Raw genomic sequence first — 14,349 nt, forward strand, 5'->3', positions numbered from 1 at the left:
TTTTGTTAATTTTTTTTTCTGGAGGACAGTCATCCCTGGGAGCTCCCTTCTGCTCCCACCAAGCACACTGCACCCAGCCCTGGTGCGGCCTGGCTCTGGGGCAGGGAGCTTGCATTCTGCCACCTCCTTCATTGTCCTCTCGGTACACCTGCACTTTCAAAACAGCCCCTGCAGGCAAGCTTTAGAGGCAGCGATAAACAAACAGGCTGACTCAAATTTAGGGAAACGCCTGTACCTGGAGAGCCTCTTCAAATATTTGTCACCCCCTCCCTGCTCTGGGGGAAAGAAGAGACGGTTCCACACAGTCACTCTATTTCCTGCCTTCCCAGCTCTGAACACCTTGGCTCGAATGTAAAGAATTTGGCTCTGAATTAGGACTCAAGAAACGGGGCCCTAGTAATTTTCCCGCCATTAACTAACTGCATCTCTTTGGTCATGCCTTTTTGGGGGCAATAATTTCCCCATTCGTAAAACGACGGTATCAAAGTTTGATTTTTATCATTATTAATAACAATAATAATAATAATATATATATATTTTTTGCAGCAGGCATTTTTTTCCCCAACAAAATATTACCCTGAATAAGACAAGAGAGAATCCCGAACGGCTCTGGCTGTCAGGGTGTGTGTGTCTCCTCCCCATGCTGTCTAACCCCAGTTGGAATTTGGAGGGCTCTTGTCCTTTTCCCTTGGCCTCAGAAGGAGCCCAGCGCGTCCTACCTTGCGTGGGAGTGTGTGTGTGACCAGGACTCCTTCCTGCCCTTAGAGTCACCGCCCCCTTCTCGCACAGGTTTACAGCACCACTTGTCTCACCCGCTCCCCGCTTTGCCTCCGCCCCATCCTGATGCTGCCGGAATGGCTGCTCCAAATGGAAGGACGCCCACGTCCGTCCCGTGCCCCAGTCCTTCAACAGGTCCCCACAGACCTCAGGATAAGACGAACGCGGAATTCAGGGCCTGGTCTCAACCGCCCTCTCCCTTTTCCTCTCACTTAGACAGCCCTGGCCAGCTGGGCCACTCTCCTGTCCACTGTCGCCCCCTCCCGCCTTCGTGGCCTCTGTCTAGACCGTGCTCCCTCCTACTGGGTGATGTCTCTTCCCCTGGGACCCATGGACCATCCTGTTGTTGACGGGGGTCTGCGGGTGGGGGGCGGATGGAGGCCGGCCCTTCCCGCAGCGGCCGCCAGGGGGCGGCAGGAGCGGCTCCAGATGACAGCGGGAGGCCGCAAAGGGGGAGGGAGGAGGGACCGACGGAGCGCGGATCCCGCTCTCGGATCGCAAACTTCGAGCCAGAGCTCTCCGCGCGCTCCTGAACCGCTGGCCGCCCGCGCAGCCCGACGCGGAATCGGGGCACAGCGGGAGCCCGTACAGGGCGGGCGCGGGACGGCGGGGCGGCGGGGCGGCGGGGTGGCGGCGGCCGTCCATGCGGCGGCGCTCTGGGCTGCCCGGCGCCGGGAACCACGCGGGGGCGAGGCGAGGCGAGGCGGCCGCCGGTCGCTCCGGGACGCGGACCGCCAGGTGAGCAGAGCCACGCGCCCCGCGCCCCCTGCGCGCCGTCCGCGCCTCCCCGACAAGGCTTCCGCTGCCCCGGCTCCGGCCCCAGCACTCTGGCCGGCGGGGCGGGCTGGCGCCGGCAACCCAGTGGGTGTGTCCAGGGCGCCGCGGGTTGCTCCGCTCCGGGCTCGGGGAGCCGGCGAGCGCCTGGTCCGTGCGGACGGCTGCGCCTCCTTCTCTGGTTCTCTTCCTTGCTGGGAGTGTTGCTCTGTGCTGGCGCCAGCACTCACCCCTCCACCCTCGACTCTAGGGACAGTCTTAAACTCTAGGGACAATCCACCTCAGTTGTCCCGGGTCGGGGCCCCGTGCTCCCCGGGTCGGGTTGGAGGGGGACCGGCGAGTGCACATCCAGCCCGTGCGCCCCCCGCCTCAGCCTCGCCTCCCTCCCACCTGGGGCCCGAGAGCCGGGCAAGTCTCGGTCAGCGCTCCTTGAGCCCTGGCCTGGGCCCCCGCATCTGTGTGTCTGTCTCAGCTTGGTTGCTGCAAACCAGCGAGCGCCCGGAGCCCGAGTGGATGAGTTGTTTCCGCCAACTCTGGACACTTCCTCAAGTGCAGTCCAAGTACCTGCGGCCCCTTGGCGCACTTACAGAAGTAGTTTTTGCACAGCGAGCTCACCTTGGAGCTCTACAGATCTGGAAGTTAAGTTTTCTTTTTCTTTGAAATAACATCAGCCCTGACTTGGGAAGGGGATTTCAGGGCGTTCTCGGGCCCACCTAAGTGTCTGGAATTTGTGGTCTAATGAGTTTTTTAAGCAGTCCACACCCAGCACCGTGCCTCCCAGCCTCCTTTGCCGTCTCATTAAAAGTGCATGCTTGCTTCTCTTCCTGTCTCCTTTGCGACCTCTACCACGCTGCGCTTCGCCCTTTTCGGGCTATGAGTCTAAAACTTGGACGTGGATAGCGATCATTGGATGCCTGTTGGAATTTGGAATTAGAGAAATAGAGACCCGAGAGAGATCTAAGCAATCACCTTGTCCAACCCTCCATTCACAGCTGGATGCACCCAGGACCCAGAACAGTCTAAAGATTTTTCAAGGATCACACGGCTTTTAAAATCTGCATGTCTTCTACTTGATTGATATTGTTGGAGGTGATAGGGTAACTGGGCTTACTAGGGTCTTACTGGGTCTCAATATACAAAGAAGCAAACATTTTAAAAATGTGGCTTAAATACGGAACTCCTCAATTCCTATAGATTTTCGTTGGCATCATAGTTGAATTCCTTTAGAAAACAAAATCCTAGCCCTGAAGTTAATGTGAGGAAGCAGATGGGCGTCCTGGGACTTTCCTAGAAATCTCTGCAGTGCTGGAGCAGGGATTTCCCAGAGGTCTGGGCCTGGGAAATGAGTTTGGGTGAGCAGGATACTGGAGTCCCTTCTGAATACGCAACTGGGTTGGTCCCTTGTGGGGAGGCTGGCCAGTTGAACTCATGTGATCTCCTCTGTGCCCAGCACTGGGCAGGGCACCAGATTGGCATTACCTTCTTTTCAGTCTCTATGCCATGAGGAAATGTTTCTTACTGGCTGTTAGGGAAAGAAAAATACAGCCCAGAGTTTGGGAGGAAGATCGGGGGTGGGGAGATTTTTGACTTGGAGTTTGTTTTTGTTTTTGCCGGGAAAAACTTGTGGAGATTGCAATCAGTTATCCTACACATAGGCTGTGTATTGCCTTCTTCTCCATCCCCCCACCACTTTTATCCTAATTGCTGGGAATCTCAATGTTTAAATGTCCCCAACACTCCCATTCTGTCCCCGACATTTATAACTCATTCATCGCAAAATCTCTTCCACATTCTTTTGTGATATCTGACGAATTATTTCCCTGTCTCCATTCCCACTGCCCCCACCTTCAACCATGTCCAAATTACAGTAATAATCTCCCCTCTTGACTCCCAGCCACGGGTTGCTTTCTTCATTTTAATCTATCTTCTTTCATGCTGACAGATTAATATTTCTAAAATTCTGATTTCACCACATCATTTCTCTCAAGGAATCACAATGGCTCCCCAGTATTCGCTTCTATTTAATTTTTCTCCAACAGATATTTCTGAGCATCTGCTACGTGCCAGGGACTGTTACTATGTGCTGGGACTTACGCTCTGAATAAGACAATATCATTGCCTTCAGGGAGTCCACAGGCTAGCAGATGATAAATAACCGCCCAGAGGAGAAAGGGTTATAACCGCAATACAAGGGGGATGTGCAAAACATCAAGGAGATGCGGATGAGGGAGAAATTGATTCTGCATGAGAGGAGCTAGGGCAGTTACCACTAGGCTTTGAAGCCTAAGGAGGAGTTCAGGGAGATGGGAAAGGCTGGTGGGGAGAGAGGACAGGCCAAGCAGAGGAAAGAGCTTAAGGAAAGGCTGAGAGATAGAAAAGTACTATATGGACATGGTTGAATCAAAGTTAATTTTCATCAGGGCATTTAAAATGTTTCCTAATCCCGGTCTACTTTATTGATCCAAGAGCCATCCCAATGCCTTCCTGCTTGAAGGCCATCCCTCCACTCACCCAGTTTCTTTATCATGGTCTTATCTGCCCTCCCCACACCTCCCATCCCCAGCTCAGAAATTCAGATTTCCTCTCTTCTGATCTAAATTTTGCCAGACAGTATATCCCACCCAGCCTTTCTTGCACAGACTCCTGTGTCTCTTCCCTGCTTTCTTTGCACCTGCTCTATGTTCAGCCTGGATGAGCCTCGCCTCCCCAGCCACTCAGAGGTTTCCCCAGAGCAGCCTCCTTGGGCCTCTCCAGGTCATGGAACACACTGTCCGCATGTTAATGGCCCCAACACACTTGAAAGCACGTGACTACTTTCCTGGGTTTGACCCCCCATCTCACTTTTCCCTTCTGTCTCCTTTCTGATTTTCCCACTTTTTCTCTTTCTTTGCGTGTGTATGCAGAATCGTGATGTTTACTTCTGCGCAGATGTAAAGGTTTCATGTGTATTTGCTGAATATCTTCGCTGTGAAAATGGATTAAAAATGTCATGCTGGGAGCTAACACACGATGCAGGCTGACACAAGCGGAGGAGGAGATTCAGGGGAAGCTCTGACTTTAGGCTGCTTTGCTGCCTCTGGCCCCCTCTTGGGATCCTCCAATTTTACTCCTCCTCCGCAGGCCTGCCGTGCTGATTCTGGGACACCCCTTCATCATCTGGGCCTATTGTGTTCTCTTTTCCTCCTACCATCAAAACTTACTTCTGTGCCCACAGCCTCGCTGGCTTGTTAGCCTCATTGGGGCCATGCTTAGTGAGCACTGGTGTGTGCGATGCTTGGGGCTTTCAGTGGTTTCTCTTTTAATCCTCCCAGCCACCTATAAGGGAGGCGTCAGCATCTGCATTGTACAGGAAGAAAATTGAGGCTTACTTGCCTGAGGTCAGCAGCTCAGGTTTGGAGCTGAAATCTTAAACCCAGCTCTCTAAGTCTGGTGTTCTTTCCACTATATCATTATTTCCTGAAACAGTTGTCCTAGGAACATCTGAATCAAAATTCAGATCTGGCGAAAGAAAAACACAGGCTCCAGGGTGGAAGCTGGGCTTGAGAACTGGCATTTTTCGGGTTGCCTCAGGCGATTCTTCTGCACACCCAGGTTTGGAGACCACTGCCCTGGGCTTCCTTTACCATGTGGCTCTAGCGACAGGTGGTGGGTTAATATGCCACTTTATCCCAGGCAGCATGTTCCTGTTTGACAGAGGCCCTGACCTTGACTCTAAGGAGTGAGCAATGGAGAACTGTGGCCAAGGCCAGGAGGAGGATCCTCTCCTTTGGCCTGAGGGGTATTTAGTTCAGTCCTGAAGGCCCAGCCCCCTCAGCCTACTTGAAGGCATGTAAGCCCACTCACCATCAGACTCACTGTGTATTTCTTTTGGGGTCTGAGCGAGTGCCGAGGGAGAAAGGCCAGGGTGGGTTTGTTCAAGAGCCCCAAGTTGCTTGGGTTGGGACTCCCCAAATAGGGCTGGACAGGCAAAGCCAGCCCCTTCCTCCCTGCAGGCATGGTGAGTTGAACCTCCTTTCCCAGAATGGGATCTGGCTGCTGACAGATCTCTTTCATTCAACAGGCCTTGCCCCACTCCCCACCCACCCAGCCTCAGTTTCCCCTTGTGTAACAGGAGGATGGCCACAGCCTGGAGGGCTGGTGGGGGACCAGTGCATGGGTATGCAGAGCTTAAGGCAAAGCCCTGTCACATAGCAGGCGCTCAGTGTCAGTTCTCGCCCCATTTCTTTACTCCGTGCCTGATCGGTGCTTGAGACAATTGGAGCTCAATATATCGCTGTAGGAAAAATGTATATAATCTCAGGCCCCCTCAGATCCAGGAGTTTGTGTCTGAACGGCATAGGGATGAATGTTACAACTGTGTATTCAAACCCAGCAAATGAGCACTCCCAGCTGTGCAGTGATAATAATAACGAATTATCCATCCAACATTCCTGCTCACCCCACTCCCCTTCCCCAGCTTCCCTTTAGATTCCCCAAAGAAGAACCCAAGGAACAAGAGGCAGCAGTTCTGTGTATGATGAGTTGTCTTGGGAAAGTGGTCACTTTCTGTTTACCTCTTTTCCTGTCTACCCAATCTTTCAGCTGAGTGTACTGCCCGTGTTGTCTTCTCCTACCAGCCTTTCCAAAGCTGATCACTGAGGTGGCACCCCAGGCAGAGGTGCCGCTTATCCCTGCTTTTCTAGGGCGTGGTCCGAGGGCAGTGAGCCAGGCTCACAGTGCCACTGTGTTTTGTCCCAGGAGGGTAGCACTGGGCAGCCCACAACCAGGTGGGCAGCATGTGGCCTGCTTCACCCTCCCGGCCCTTGGCCAGCTGCCTAAGACCTGGCCAGCAGTGAGGACCAAAGCATTGAGTGATTAATGGGCGCCCCATCTAATCTCCTGCCAGGGGAAATGAAGGGCCAGCCATGGGCTGGGAGCTCGTCATGACCTGCTCCAGGTTGGCTTGGAATGCACCCAGCTCAGGATGGGGATTAAGGCTTGAAAGACAAGAGGAAATGAGATGTTAACCCTTTAGGCCTTGGCCCTCTGAGCCCCAGCAGGGAAATCGCAGGGGAATTGTCTGCAGGCATCTGATGAAAGGGGGCATCAGCTTTGATTTATGGCGGGGATGCAGCCACGTGACTACAGGAGTGGGAGGGTGACAGCCATGTCTTTGACTTAACCATTTTTCTTAGAGGCAGAGTCAGGAGAGAGAAGAAGATTAATTTCCTATGAAAAAAGATAAACGGACTGCTGAGAGGCTGCCCTACCTGCTTCCTTCTTGGAAACCCTCCAATCATATCAGCAAGTTACAAATTTGTAGTTGCCAGACATACTTTTCCCCCTGAAATGTAGGGTCTCTGATCACTTGTGATGTGTAGGAAGAGGAGCCCACCTCCTTTCCCAGGTCAGGCAGCAGCACGGTGGTGCTGAGGAGGAGAGCACTCTGGAGCCAGGTCCTGAGTTTGAGTCTTGGCTCTACCAAGTGTTGGGCCTTGAACAGGTTCCTTGGCCTCTGGGGCTGTAGTTTTTCCACCTGGAAAATGCTCAAAAGTATCTCAGGCGTGTAGGAAAATGCCACTTGAATGTTAGCAATCACTTTTTTTTTTCCCCACTTTGGCTGAGTCCTGAGCCTGCATATCCTTTGGGAAGGACAGAAGCAACTTCTCTTCCAGGGCTCCAAGACTTGCTTTGGGTGAATTGACGACTGACTCTTTGATTGATCTCCTTTGTTTGACCCCTGACCCTCACATGCCTTGGATTCTGTCTGGCTTGCTCCTCCCTTTGCTCCAGTTCCATGGTTTCCAGCTGCCCCTTTGATGACATTACCCTGCCCCTTGTCTCCTGCCCTCATGCTAGGTTGTCAGACTACTTGCGGGCTGGGCACTGACATCTGTTGTGTCCTCCATGGTGCTGGCCAATTCTGCACTGGCTCTGCTCCTTGCTAGCTTTGCTGTGACTTGACAGTCCCTAGCCAAGTGGCTGAGGGTAGAGAATGCAGCTGTTTTTTGAGAGCAAAATCAGGAGCCGTGGAGGCCGTCTGGCCTGGATGCAAATCCCCACTCTGCTCTCTTTTCTGGTTTCTCTGCCCTCTCATTGCCTTGTTCTTGGTGGGGGATAATAATAGTTATACTTACCTAATGATTGACAGGAGGATCCAATCCAACCGTGCACATGAGGCCCCTTGGGAACTATGTAGGAGAGTTTATTGCTGGTTGTAAGGTGAGCCCTGAGGGTAGAGCTGTGTCTTCAAGTTTTGAAGTCTCATTACAGGGCGTGTAGTGACAGTATAGCCTTTAGTTTCATTTAGAGTCTTTTCCAGAGCAGACAAGTACCCAGGACCTGCTTGACTTTAGTGATGTTTTAGTTGAGGCCCGGGATTTCATTCTGCTTGAAGTTCAGAGATCTTCTGGTCAGCTAAGCAGGGAGGAGCTGCCATTTACAGAACTCCGTGTCAGGTACTGGGATTTACCTGGCTTCTTTTATTTAATCCTCTCAACAACCTGTGCAAACTAGACACTCTTATTTCTACTCTACAGCTAGAAAACTGAGGCTCAGAGAGGCTAAGGAATGTTCACAGGCTCACACAGCAAGTAGACATCAGAGTGATGTTTGAATTTCAAGTCATCTGACTCCAAAACAAATGCTGGCGGTGGGGCCCGGGGGAGGAGCTATCAGGCCAGTTAGTGAGTAGCTGGGAGGAAAGGTCTCTCCCTGCTCTCAGCCTCTCGCAGGATGCTCTGGCTTCTTGGCCTCTTTCACAGGAGCACATGTATGCATAATGCCGCGCCAATATTGCTCTGCTTTCTCCTTGATATAGGCTTGTATTTTAATTTAGCACATGCAGATTTGTCTTTTCCACTAATATGATTTTGTGTCAACATTTCCCACTTTCCACCTAAGCAGGGTTCCCATTTTGTAAAGCACAATGACGCTTTCCATCAGTTTGCTCCATCGCGGTTTCCTTAGCCGTTCCCCACCCTCTGTCAGGGATCTAGGTTGTTTCTAGTTTCTCCCAATCTAAAAATTGGCACTACCAACATGAATGTTCAATTTGCTGATGTTTATTTACTTCTGATCTCACGTTCTGCTTTGGAAATACACTTCCCGGCCATGTGATGACCAGGTCAAAAGCAGGAACTGTAATAAGAGTGGTCCATGCTGCCCATGGGGTCTTCAGAGAAACTGCACCTGGGAGGCCCAGATGAGGGGGACCCAGAAACAGACCAGGTGCTTGTTTTCTGCCTACCCTTCCTTTCCTCACTAGTTACTGTTCTTTCCTGAGGCTCAGATTGGAGGAACTTGATACCTCACTCTTAGCAAGGGGTGTGAGAGGTACTGTTCAAGTGGTGACTTTCTGGGTTCCAGAGAGGGAAGTTATTTCAGTGTTCACAGAGGTCCCATGGAGTGAAAGGTCTTGGCAGCTTCTGAGATTGCGCTGCTGTGTGTCAGTGGTCCTGTGTGGGCATGGCTATGTAGTCATTCGCTCAGGCATCCAGTGATTTCTGAGCCCCTACTGTGCATCAGGTGGCAGCGTCATGCACTGCAAAGGGTGTGAATTCCACACCTGACTCTGCGTGTGTGGCCTTGGGCAGCTTAATCTCTTTAAGCTTCAGTTTCCTCGTGTGTGAAATGGGCTAACAGTCTCTGTACATGCTGTAGGAGTTAGAGGAGAGAACATAGGTATGGTGTTTGCTCAAGCCTCCAATGCAATGAAGGGCCAACTCTTGTGCAGGTGAACACTAGAACTTCTCACCGATGAAGAAGGTGTGTTCTTGCTTGGAGGTGTGAGAGGTGGGGAGTAATATGATACTTACAGTCTTAGCAGGGGGCAGGTGAAAGGGAAGGCACTGTGATAAACATGGCATAGAGAGGCTGGGGGACCCACACAGGCATCAGATTCAGATTGGTGGGAATTCAGAAAGATTTGGGGTGGGATCTGCCTCCCAAGAGGAGGAAACAAGGCTGGGGAAGAGGGAAGAAGGAGAAAGGAAGTAGAAGCCTGTTGTGTTTTATGGGAGGGTTACATTCTTGAAACCTCTCAGAGTTCAGATCTCTCGTCATTCAGACTTTCTCCCCTACAGAATAAATGTAGAGTGTGCATTTACTTGATATGGTCTCAAAACACATAGCTTTGTGCTGTCGCTTCTCATATGGTCACACTCTCTCTCACATTGCACAGTGGGCTCACTCATAAGTTACCCACTCGGTATCTCGTGATGCTTTTTTGGCTTTCTTATTTGCCAAGCTGGTGGTCGTGGCTGTTGCTGTTATCATCATCATCGTCGTCTCGATATGTTTTCAGTCTGACACCAGCACTACCATTTGACAGACTGTCTAGATTGGGGGTCCGCACATTTTCTTGGAAAGGGCCAAACAATATTTTGACTTTGCAGATTGTGTGGTCTTTGTTGCAACTAATCAGCTTTGCCTTTTGAGCACGAAAGAAGCCATAGACAATAGATAAATGAATGGGCAGGACTGTGTTCCAGTAAAACTGATTTACGGGCACCGCAATTTTAATTTTATGTAATTTTTGTATGCCATAAAATATTCTTGATTTTTATTCAATCAATCATTTGAAAATGTGGCAAAAACAGGCAGAGGGTCAGGTTTAACCTGTGGGCCAGAGTTTGTGGACCTCTTGTCTAGACGATTATAATATTTGAAAATTGTTTTAAATTGGAGGAAGAGTGAATGTTGAAATATCCTGATAGTCAACAAAATCATTCCTAGACATTCCAGTGCTCATAAGAATAAAGCTCAATTCACAAGTTCTAACAAAAGATTGGGGTATTTATCAGCCTGAATGGTACCAACATAGGCAGTTACTTTAATACAATTTTAAATTATTTAGGTAGTTATTCTAGTGAATTAAAAATTTTAAATCATATTATTTCAAAATTTTGGTACCCAATGACCTTATTAATATTGTTATTGTCATTCTATTTCATGATTTAAATTGTATACCCTGGCTAGGCATGGTGGCTCATGCCTGTAATTCTGGCCCTTTGGGAGGCCGGGACGGGAAGATCGCTTGAGCCCAGGAGTTCGAGACCAGCCTGGGCAACAAAGTGAGACCCCATCTCTACAAAACATCGAACTATTAGCCAGGCATGGTGGTGTGCACCTGTGGTCTCAGCTGGTGGTGTGCACCTGTGGTCCCAACTACATATATGGGAGGCTAAAGTAGGAGGATTACTTGAGCTCAAGAATTTTGAGGCTGCAGTGAGCCATGTTCATGCCACTGCAATCCAACCTGGGGGACAGAGTGAGTCCCAGCCAGGAAGAGAAGAGAAGAGAAGGGAAGAGGAAGGGGAAAGGGAAGGAGAAAGGAAGGCAAGGGAAAGGAAAGGAAAAGAAAAGAGAAAAGAGAAGAAAAGAAAAAAATTTATACCCTACACTGGTTTATTATTGTGTACTCTCCTGGCGTCCAGCAGCTCTGCCTGACTCCCAGCAGCCTGCTGACTGGAGTTTGGAACTTGATTCTAGCTGGAATTTTTTGATTGTGAAAGGCAGGCGAGAGCATGGACGGAGCACCAAGGCTTGTGTCTGGCACACAGTGAATGTGGAATAAACTTTTGCTCCCTCTTTTCCTTTTTCTTTCCTCCTCACTCAAAAGTTCTGTATATTTGGTCAGATCCAAAACATGCTGAGCCTCTTTGAAATTGTTACTTTGGTTCTTTCCACATGCAATAAAGTCACTAACCTTTTTAAATGGAAACAAAAACAAAGACTGTTAGAAAGCAGAGTTTCCCCTCCTGGGTCACCAGCTTTCCCTTACTGGAGAATAAGCAGTGCTGTGCTGAGACCGCGGCTGGACGGCCAGGGCCAGAGGGAGGCCCCAGGTCCGAAGAAGGCGCCTCCAGCTGGGTGCAGACCCAGCTCTCCAGTCAGGAGGGGGTTGCCGGGCCTGCTGGCTGCTCCTGGGTGTACCTTGGTTTCAGAGATTCCAGCAGTAGGAAAGCCAGAACCTCTCCAGATGGAAGACCACCAGCCCCGAAGGTGACTGTGATGCTGTGGTTCTTGGCTCGGGAACATGTTTTTGCTGTGTATGTTGGATGGGAGACCCGTCCTAAGTAGACGTGTGTTTGTGTTGTTTAGGGGGTGGTGGCGCACAGCCACATGTGCTTTCTGGTCTGGGGTCTGGCAGGATGTGAGGGGAGGCAGCCGCTGTCCTTTGGCTTGTGAGATCTCTCATTATTCTGTTGGGCAGGGGGCTGGCATTCTTCCTGTGTGTTTCGTTTAGAAGCAAATGGTCTTGCAGCCAAAGGCACGGGCGTTGAGCCCCAGCTTTGTCATTAACTTCTTGTTTGATGTCCAGCAATCCGTTTCCATCTCTAGGACACTAATTCTTAATTCCTACTGGGGTGGTCAGAGGAGGCCTAATGGACACTTAGGACTCTTGCCACCACCCAGCAGTAACGAAGTCATGCATCGCTCTGAGCCTTCCTGCTGTGGTACCAGCACAGGCCACAGGAGGCTCTCCTGCCCCTCCAAGCCAGGGACATGTCAGTGGGGACCTGGTGGGGAGCTGGAACTCCCACTTCTACCCAGAAGCAATGATGAGTCCCCTTTCCCTCTCTGGTGTTACTGGAGGCCAAGTGGGGAACCTGGCCTTCTATTCCCACGTAGCCATAATGACAGAGGCCCCCTTTCCTTGCCGGAGCAGTGTCAGAAGAAGCCAGGGAAAAGGGATGGTTTAAATAAAATCTAGCACCTCATACCATAATACCTAAAATGTCCAGGTGTCAATGGAAAATCACTCATCACACTGAGAACCAGGAAGATCTCACACTGAATGAAAAAGACAATCAGTTGATGCCAGCACTGAGTTGACAGAGATGTGGGAGTATCTGACAAAGACTTTGAAGTGGCCATCATAAAAATGCTTCAGGGGGCAATTATGCTCATGCCTGAGACAAATAAATAAAATATAAATGAGAAGTCTCAGCAAAGAAGTAGAAGCAGCAAATGGAAACTTTATTTTATTTTCAAAAAAATTGTAAAACATTTTATTGTAGATTGACATTTATAACTGCATTATCTTATGGGGTACAAAGTGATGCTATGATTTATGAATACAATGCGGAATAATGAAATCAACCTAACATATTCCTTACCTCAAATACTTACTATTTTTTGTAGCAAGAATATCTGAAATTTACTCTTAGCAAGTTTGAAATGGACAAAATACTGTTATTAACTATTTTCACTACACTCTGCAATAGATCTCAAAAAGGGCTTATTCTTCCTGAGTTTCTCTACCCTTTGACCATAACCTCACCATTCCCCCCACCCTCCAGCATCTGTAACCACCATTCTACTCTCTGCTTCTGTGAGTTTGATGTTTTAGATTCCACATATAAGTAAAAACATGTGATATTTGTCTTTCTGTACCTGGCTTATTTCATTTAGCGTAACGTCCTGCAGATTCATCCATGTTGTAGCACGTAGAATTTTCTTCCTTTTTAAGGTTGAATAATGTCCCATCATATGCATAGGTATACCATGTTCATCTGTTGATGGACACATAGATTGATTCCATAACTTGGCTATTGTGAATAGTGCTGCATTGAACATGGGAGTGCAGATCTCTCTAGATCTCTCTTGACAAACTGATTTCAAATCTTTTGGGTAAATACCCGGAAGTGGGATTGCTGGATCATATGGTAACTCTACTTTTAGATTTTTGAGGAAGCTCTATACAATTTTCTGTAATGGCTGTACTAATTTACATTCCCACCAATAGTATACGAGATTTTCTTTTTCTCCACATACTCACCAACACTTGATTTATTTTGTCTTTTTGATAATAACCATTCTGACAGGTGTGTGTGAGATGATAGCTCACTGTGATTTAATTTGCATTTCCCTAAAGCTTAGCGATGTTGAGGATCTTTTGATATACCTGTGGGCTGTTTGCATATCTTTGTTTGAGAAATGTCTATTCAGGTCCTCTGCCCATTTTTTAATTGGGTTTTTTATTTTCTTACTGTTGAGTTGTTTGAGTTCCTTATATATTTTGGATATTAACCCCTTATCGGATGTTTGGCTTTCAAATATTTTCTCTCATTCTGTGGGTTGTCTCTTTACACTATTAGTTGTTTTCTTTGCTGTGCAGAAGCTTTTTAGTTTCATGTAATCCCATTTGTCTATTTTCGCCTGCACTTTTGGGGTTAAATACAAATAATTATTCCAGGCCAGTGTCTTGTAGTATTTCTCCTATGTTTTCTTCTAGTAATTTTACAGTTTCTAACATTACATTTAAGTCTTTAATCCCAAATGGAAATTTTAGAATAGAAAAATATAATAACAAAAATAAAACTTAACTGATGGATTAAACAGCAGAATGGAGATGACAGGAAAGAACCAGTGGATTGGAAGATGTAACGATAAAATTTACCCAACCTGAGCAACAGAGATAAAAATAGACTGGGAAAAAAGGGGAAAAAAAAAGAATAGAGTCTCAGGGACCTGTAAGACTATAACATGTAACCCCAGCACTTTGGGAGGCGGAGGTGGGTGGATCACCTGAGGTCAGGAGTTTGAGACCAGCTTGACCAACATGGTGAAACCTCATCTCTACTGAAAATACAAAAATCAGCCAGGCATGGTGGCACATGTCTGTAATCCCAGCTACTTCGGAGGCTAAGGCAGGAGAATCACTTGAACTCGGGAGGCAGAGGTTGCCGTGAGCCAAGATCGTGCCACTGCACTCTGGCCTGGGTGACAGAGTGAAACTCTGCCTAAAAAAAAAAAAAAAAAAAAAAAAAAGGCTATAACAAAAGATCTAACATTTTTGTCTTTGAAGACAAA

At 48.6% G+C, this 14,349-nt stretch overlaps 1 protein-coding gene across 2 annotated transcripts in view; it reads left to right on the forward strand.

The window, feature by feature from the left end:
* THSD4 (thrombospondin type 1 domain containing 4) overlaps nucleotides 1-14,349 on the forward strand; it is a 698,888-nt gene that overhangs the window by 17,338 nt on the left and 667,201 nt on the right. Inside the window, exon 1 of one of the 2 annotated variants that reach the window (XM_028851087.2) lies at nucleotides 1,275-1,515. The exons of the other annotated variant lie outside the window; for it this stretch is intronic. The gene's annotated coding sequence lies outside the window, so the exon portion shown is untranslated. Of the gene's footprint in view, nucleotides 1-1,274; nucleotides 1,516-14,349 lie in introns of those variants that run through there. 2 annotated transcript variants of the gene reach the window in all.

The sequence above is a fragment of the Macaca mulatta genome, chromosome 7 (assembly GCF_049350105.2).
Source record: "Macaca mulatta isolate MMU2019108-1 chromosome 7, T2T-MMU8v2.0, whole genome shotgun sequence".
Lineage (NCBI taxonomy): Eukaryota > Metazoa > Chordata > Mammalia > Primates > Cercopithecidae > Macaca > Macaca mulatta.